General features: G+C 39.7%; 1 protein-coding gene across 1 annotated transcript in view; it reads left to right on the forward strand.

The window, feature by feature from the left end:
* clcf1 (cardiotrophin-like cytokine factor 1) overlaps positions 1–4797 on the forward strand; it is a 41330-nt gene extending 36533 nt beyond the window's left edge. Inside the window, exon 4 of the mRNA XM_028459338.1 lies at positions 4754–4797. The gene's annotated coding sequence lies outside the window, so the exon portion shown is untranslated. The remainder of the gene's footprint in view (positions 1–4753) is intronic.
* The last annotated feature ends 2282 nt before the right edge of the window (positions 4798–7079 follow it).

The following is a 7079-nucleotide window of genomic DNA, read 5'->3' on the forward strand; positions in this document are numbered from 1 at the left end:
TAACCTATTTTCATCACTTTTTCTTGCCATATTTTGGCTGCTTTTAATGCATTAATTAATGCACTACTCCCATTTCTGTCACTTCTCCATCTAATTTCAATGCCTTTTCTGCATTTTTCCCACTTTCAAAACATGTTTGGAAGTTGTAAATCTCTTCCATCACTTTTCCCACCTAATGTCACATGTTGTCCCATTATTGTCACTTTTAAACTCTTTTCACCATATTTCATGCTCATTTTTGCCAATTTTTGCCACATTCATGATTTGCCATGTCCATTACTTGCCAGTTTAAGCTAATTTTGTACCACTTTTTCTGTCTGTTTTTGGCCACTCTAATTTGCAACTTTTAATGAATTTTTCTGATTTTAAAAATCCCATTTCACCACCTTTTCTACCATTTTTTATCACTTTTTACCCATTTCATTTCTGATTAAAACAAGGATTTTAATCTTTAAGATGACTATATACTATGGCCCATTTAATAGTACACTTCCTGGATAACAGTGGATATAATTCAGATAAATAAATAAATGTGGTTATCACAGATTTATAGAACAACGAACCATCATTTTGCTGACTTTATGGATGGACCCCAAAAAATCTCTCCCCTTTATTCCCCCTTATAGATGGTCCTGTCTCCACATGACTGTTCTTCAACGTTCATGTCTGTGTTCAACCACCTTCAGGTACAGTGGGGGTCCCCAGTCTCTGGAAGCTTTATTTTGTGGGTAACAGGCTGAAAAGTTTGAGAACCACTGGTCTAAAGGGACAGATTTGGCCCCTGGGTCTTAAGTTTGACACATGCATATAAAGGAAAGCTTGAACCTCTGACATGGCTAGAAAAATAGTCGAGGACCAGACCCAATCAGTTGCTTTCAGACCTTCTTACCGAAAGGCAGAGATGATGCCAACCACTTAATGATCCTCATAAATCATCAACTTCTTATTTATGTTACATTGTTTCGAGGGCATGGGCTAATAAAAATACAATACCCCATAAAAGTAATAACCCTGATAATCTCTTTATTGGGACATCTGTTGGTGGGTATGATAAGTCAAACAGCATGTGAACTATTTTCCTCAAAGTTGATGTTTTAAGCAGCAGAAGGTTTTTGAAACTGTGCTGCTCCAGACGACTGCGGTCAGAGCATCTCCAGAACTCTTCCTGGTTCTCAGTGGTCAGGCAGTGAACCTGAAGGACCTCCTCTTCTACAATGTCTGTGTCTGTTGCTTTCAAGTGCTTTTTTCCCCCCCAATCTTTTCTCCATATGTCTCTCTGTGTCCTCCTTTGGCATTTCATTGTGCGTGCCAACTTTTCAACCTAGTGAGTTTGGTGCCATTTGGTGTCATTTTGTGTTCCCTTTGCCTCGTTTATACCCCTTGTGTGGTTTCTTCTTTGCAACAATCGAATCTTTTAACGCCTTCTGTAAATTCCCTTTGGCCGCCCCCCGCCCTCTCCCTCTTTTCCATCTGTCTATCTACTTTTTGCTTCTTCTTCTTCTTCTCCCCTCGCTCCGTCTTCTCCCTCCCTCTCGGTTCTGCTCACCTGCAGCACATAAAAATTCCTCTTTTCTTCCTCCAGAGGATTGTTCAGTCACTCAGGGATTTACTGCATTCCTCTTTGCTCTCTCTCTCCCTCTTTGTCTCCATATCTGTCTCCTCGTGTCTCTCTCTGTTTTGGCAGTGCTCTAGTGTTCTTGTCCTTTGTCTTTTTAACACATTTCTATCCCTCCTCAGCCCCTCTTTTCTCCTTATCCATCCCTTCCTGTCTGGGTAATAACACACAATTATCTCATACAAGCCATTTCCATGACCCCACCTTTTTTTTTTCTTTTTTTTCTTCTCTATTGCACCCATTTTACCTGCTCAACGTGGCCACGCCCTCTCACTACCATAAGCTGGAACTTAGCTGGAGTTAGCAGTGTGGGCTGCTCCATGGCCCGGGGCCTGGGATGAGGCTGATTTATGATTTAATCAATCGGTCACCCATGTGAGCGAAACCACAAAGGGTGCGAGCACTTTCATGTCACTGTCTGTGCTTGTAGACCGAGTGCCGCAGGGAAACACTGCGAGCTGTCACTCCCTGTGTTGTTCTGCTCCTTGACATGTTTTCAAAAGCAATTAGGAGGAAAATAGGGCTGCGTGTTCATTCATCGGACTGCTGAGCATTTTACGTGTGCGTGTGCAGGGCTGTACGGGGATTACTGAATTCCTGACTTACGTTACTCTGCGTTATATCATCCTAAGATTGTTATTTGCTCATGATCTCATCAAAAACAGTCTCCATGTTGAGTATGAATGACAGCCGGTACTGTAAAAGTGATCAGGATAATAAGCTATTGTATAAATGGGATCAGTGTTCAGTGAAAGATGTTACACAACACGTTTCAGAAGTTTTCACCTTGTCTTTTATCAGGGAATGACTTCATAATGAATGATATAAAGGATCTAAATGAATCTTTTTAGTTAGTTAGACCAGAAATTACATGAAGCAAAAAGTGATTAAACATAAGCTGTGTTCTAAATGTCACACTAACGTACTATACACTACAAACTCAATGAGTATATGCTGTCAACTATATACTATAAGTATGATTAGGATGATGACCGTTCCCACTGAAGTATACTTCAGTAGAGTTTCCCAAGTTGCATTTGGAACCTACAATGACATAAACCTAAAGCACACTGAGGCTAAATATCTTTGATTCTCCATCTTTAAAGGGCCCATGTTACGCTAAATTGACTTTTCTGTGCTTTAAACATGATAAAGGTGCTATTTGGGCTTCAATCGTTAGTTAGAGTGTGATTTGCTCCTTTCTTACTGCAGGGCGAGCCCAAACACCGCGCTCCAATTTGATGACGCGTTCCCACTTTGATGACAAATTTGAAGCAGCACTGAGCTGGAGAAGCCGCGCCTCTAGGAAGCTCTCTGCCGTGATTGACATGTAAACAGACACGCCCACAATAGTGAGCATTTCAGCGTCCTTCAAGCAGTGCTATGTATTTTCTACAGTCTATGTATGTACCGGTGAAAGCCCCGCCCCCATACTCTGTCTCGTGTTTATATAGCAGCATGAGCTCGGCTACAGATTGGGTGGGAGGAGGGCGGGCCGTTCTCTGGCCCTATGTCACCTTGCGGGGAGGAGGAAGTCAGTGTCCCATCTATAGACACGCCCACTCATGAATATGCATAAGTAGTTTGCAAATCAGCCTGTTTGTGTAGAGTTGCTCAGAAAGTGACTTTTCAGAGGCTAAAACTCTGGAAAACAGGCGAGTTTGGGAAAATAAACCTCAAATACTATGTTTTCGGGGTTCTTAGAACTAATGGAGATTGGTGAAAAATAGCTGGACTTTTAAAAGTTGTGAGAAAGTGACCAAGTACAATATCAACATCTGGACATTTGATCCACAAAATTTACATATACACATGACATTAATTCTGGCATTTCAGAGATTTTCGGAGACCCTCCATTCTGCTACTGACAAAACTTCCTGTTAAATTCAAAACAAGCATGGCATTGCAATGAACCCTTATTACAAAGTGGCATGTAATTAATTTTATATAGAGCTTTTTTGGACACTCAAAGTCACTTTACAGAATCAAGGGATTATTCTTTCACTCCACACTTAGTGGTGGTAAGCTACTTTTGTAGCCAACACTCTCTCACACACTATATTCATACTAGGCAATGTGGGTGAAGTGTCTTGTCCAAGGACACAATGACAGATACCACTGGAGTGACTGTCCCCCACTGTGGCACCTGGAATTCTCAGTGGTCCCCATCCAACTACTAACGAGGCCCAGACCTGCTTAGCTTCAGAGATCTAATGAGATCGTGCAATGACAGGCAGAGATGGTTTTCAAATGGAATATTGCAAACCGGTGACTTTAGTGGGCACTTTATACTTATTATATGGCCATGAATCATTGTTTCATGCAAAACATCATTGTTGATTCATGGCCACAATTAAAGTTTTTGTTTGATCACGTCATGTTTGGGGCTTTGAACCTATCTCCTTTTATTGAACTTGCAGACGGTCCTTTTTGTACAACAGAGTTTATTCAATTCAATTCAACTTTATTTATATAGCGCTAATTACAGCAAGTCATCTCAAAGCACTTTCAAAATGCAAAAATTGTAATAAAAAGGAAAAAACCCAACAAATCCACATGAACAAGCATAAACAACAGTGGGAAGAAAAAAAACTCCTTTTTAACAGTTTTTCTTTTAACAGGAAGAAATCTTCAGCAGAACCAGGCTCAGAGGTGGCAGCCATCTGCTTCGACTGGCTGGGGTTAGTGGAAAGAAGGAAGAACAGAACAGGATAGAGAGATAGAACATCAGAGTGTCCCAGACTAGTTTAGCCATGAACCATGCTGCAGTTTAGCAGCAAAAGTAGTGACAACTAAGCTGCTGTCATTGGTTGGCATATCAAGCTAAGACCTATCTACCATATTTACCATAGAAGCCCCATATCTCTAGGCTTTGGCTATGGTAAATGACTACAGGGAAAGTCCCTGCCTTACTTCTTCTGTCTGCTGGGATGGGCTCCAACATCCCCTGTGACCCTGTACAGGATAAGCAGGTATAGAAGACAAGACAAGACTTTAGAGAAAAAGTGTGTTTTTCAAAATAATTGCTTTTAACAACTGCTGCCCAAATACCTAGCTTAGCCTAGCTCTAAATTTAAATTTCAGCAAGTTCTTTTTGAATATTATGTTGTTTCATTTATTCAGACAACTTTTTTTCAGGAAATTTAATTTGATCTCCTGACATGTTTCGACTGTCAAATGCCAGTCTTCTTCAGAGGCGTCTGCTGATCACTTTCATGTGTCCTTGACTTCCACGTAATAATTCCAGCACGTTCTCTTTGTCTTCTTTTTGAAAAACATATTATTTCTGGAAAAAAAAGGTTATCTGAATAAATGTGACCTTAACATTTCTACCTTTTGTTATAGCGTTGTTACTAGCTGCCTGGCAAGAAGCAAACACGACTCAGCAAAACAGAACCAAGGACAACAACACAGGAGGAAGTATTGGGGGACATTAAGACATTTTATGTCTGAAAAGATTGCAAACATATTGAAGCAGCAGAACATGAGAATGGACAAGATGGGAGAAATAAAAGAAAACAGAATTATGAAAAGGATCAAATGGTCTGTGCCCTGGACGAATGCATTGCTGACTTGGAGTAATACTCAGTGATTAATGGTTTGATCATTAGTGGTCTGGAGATCAAACCCAGGTCATGTGCCAGGTCTGCAGCTGTGCAACGAGAACAGACTCCATGGAGGAACAAGTTATACATTTAGAAAAAACAACAAGACAAAGGCATTACCCAGGAAACAATGGGCTGGAAGCATGTCATCCTCTCCCAAGAAGATACAAAAAAAAAACTGCAGCGAGTAAACATAATGGTACACCCTAAATCGATGTGTATATTTTTGTAAAGACTTTAAAGATTCATAAATTGTCATTCCTCAGGACAGTTTTCAGCCCTTTAATCCATAAAGGTTGCCTACGTTTTTTTGTGTGCCTACTACACGCCGAGAGCCGATTCTCCCGGAGTGGAAAATTACCTCATAATGATATCATTTAGCCTGATTGTTGATGTTTAGTCTGTCAAACTAGCAACCGCTTTGCATTTTAGTGAGTCATTTAAGCTACAGGAATATGTTGAGAAAGAGCATGACTGTTCAAGATGAGCCTCAGGTGAGAAAAGCCTGAATGATGCAATAATTGACGAATATAGACCGAAAGTCTTTCTGGCTGCATGGTGGAGAGCAATGTTTGTATTTAACAGCAACATTTCAATTACTTTTAGTCTTTTGACTAAATCATTTTATTTGGTTCTTATTCAGGCATCAGAAAAAAACATTTCGTTTTGGTGTAGTAATAGTGGGCAAAGAGATTTTAGTTGAGAACATAGTATAGCTGTGCAGTTATATGTGGTTTCAGAGATATTCCAGACTAGATGCCTGTGACTGGAAGTTCTGATGTTTAAAATGTGCCGTCACCAAAAGTTCTCAGTAGCTCATCTTTACAAACCCCATACAGAGATTAAATCAGGCCTTTTTAAACAAACCTGCCCAGGGGTTTTGTTTATTTTTTATGATTAAACAAAAAATGTGCCAGGGTGGATCTGGAGTTTTTTTCCCTTCTATTTCTCAGGCTCAGTGTTCAGCAGGGCAGTTCTTATGCCTCCTCCACCATGACGTCAAACCCCACAGTTTGGAAACCATTGCATTACAGTACGTGTATACGGGGCTTTAGATCAACTCAGCTGCAAACATATCACCAATGACAGATCAAGCCTTGGGCTGTTCCTTGTAATAAAGTTTACTCCCATCACTGAAAATGTGAATCTCTTTCAACTTTGTGCGTTTAGTTTTAACTTCATGAAATTATCATAGTATTGCTGCTTCACATTTGCAATGTCTCAGATTTGAACCCACCTGGCCTGGATCTTAGTTTGCATGTTCTCCCTGGGGATGTGTGGATTTGCTTCTTATGCACGTACAATCACCACATTTTGCACAAAGGTCCAGTCTCTTACCAGATTGCCTCAACTACAAAAACAGGCCAATCGCCCTATAGGTGAAGCTACAGCAAGCCTCTAAGTTACAAATTTAAAATACAAAAATAAAAAAAATCACATCAAATCAGCCAAAAATTGCTGAATATTTATTTTTTTACATTTAAATTTATTGCAAATTATGGAGTCAACCACTCTGTTTTTTTTCTTTTCGAAAACTGTAAAACTCTTCATACAATTTTTCCTGAATTGTCACCAAACTTGCTACTGCTCATCTTCAGATTATCCTACACCAACGATCCACTCATAAAAAATTTGACCTATAGTGCATCAAAATGTCTGACTGAGTGTGAACGGTTTTTTAAACATATACTCACAAATTTTTACTGAATACATTTACAATGTTCATTCTATATAAAAAAAGATCAAATAGTGAAGTCATTGTAGATGATGTTAGGAAAATAGAAGAACTGTATCTAAAAATACTTCATTTCTTTCAGCATTTACAATTTCGCTCTCATGCAAACAATTGGAGTCAAAGC

Source organism: Gouania willdenowi, chromosome 10, assembly GCF_900634775.1.
Source record: "Gouania willdenowi chromosome 10, fGouWil2.1, whole genome shotgun sequence".
In the NCBI taxonomy this organism is placed as follows: Eukaryota; Metazoa; Chordata; class Actinopteri; order Blenniiformes; family Gobiesocidae; genus Gouania; species Gouania willdenowi.